Source organism: Penaeus monodon, chromosome 21 (genome assembly GCF_015228065.2).
Source record: "Penaeus monodon isolate SGIC_2016 chromosome 21, NSTDA_Pmon_1, whole genome shotgun sequence".
Taxonomy (NCBI): Eukaryota; Metazoa; Arthropoda; class Malacostraca; order Decapoda; family Penaeidae; genus Penaeus; species Penaeus monodon.
In genome coordinates, this window is record NC_051406.1 from 45122235 (window position 1) to 45122551 (window position 317).

At 31.9% G+C, this 317-nt stretch overlaps 1 protein-coding gene across 1 annotated transcript in view; it reads right to left on the reverse strand.

The window, feature by feature from the left end:
* The window catches only part of LOC119586532 (zwei Ig domain protein zig-8-like), a 130137-nt gene that overhangs the window by 59574 nt on the left and 70246 nt on the right, over positions 1-317 (reverse strand). The gene's annotated exons all lie outside the window — the stretch shown is intronic.

Here is a 317-nt window from a genome sequence, read left to right on the forward strand (position 1 = left end):
CTGTAGTATATTCAGTCGAGTGACATTGGGTTGTTTGTCACGTGACAGGGAAATTAAATCACTTTGCAACTTGTTTGGGTTGCAAAAGTCATCTGATCGATAGAATTTATGGTACCAGTACTTTATGTTATCGATGATGGTACTGTTTTATGTGATGGAGCAATGGTATAGAGAGAGGATTGAATACTGTATCAGCTTATGTAACATGTAATGATTTTTTTTGTTAGTTACATTTATTAACATACCAATAATACTTGTGACATACACATGTAGCATTGTTAACAAAATATGAAGTAATATTATCTTAAAACATCCTA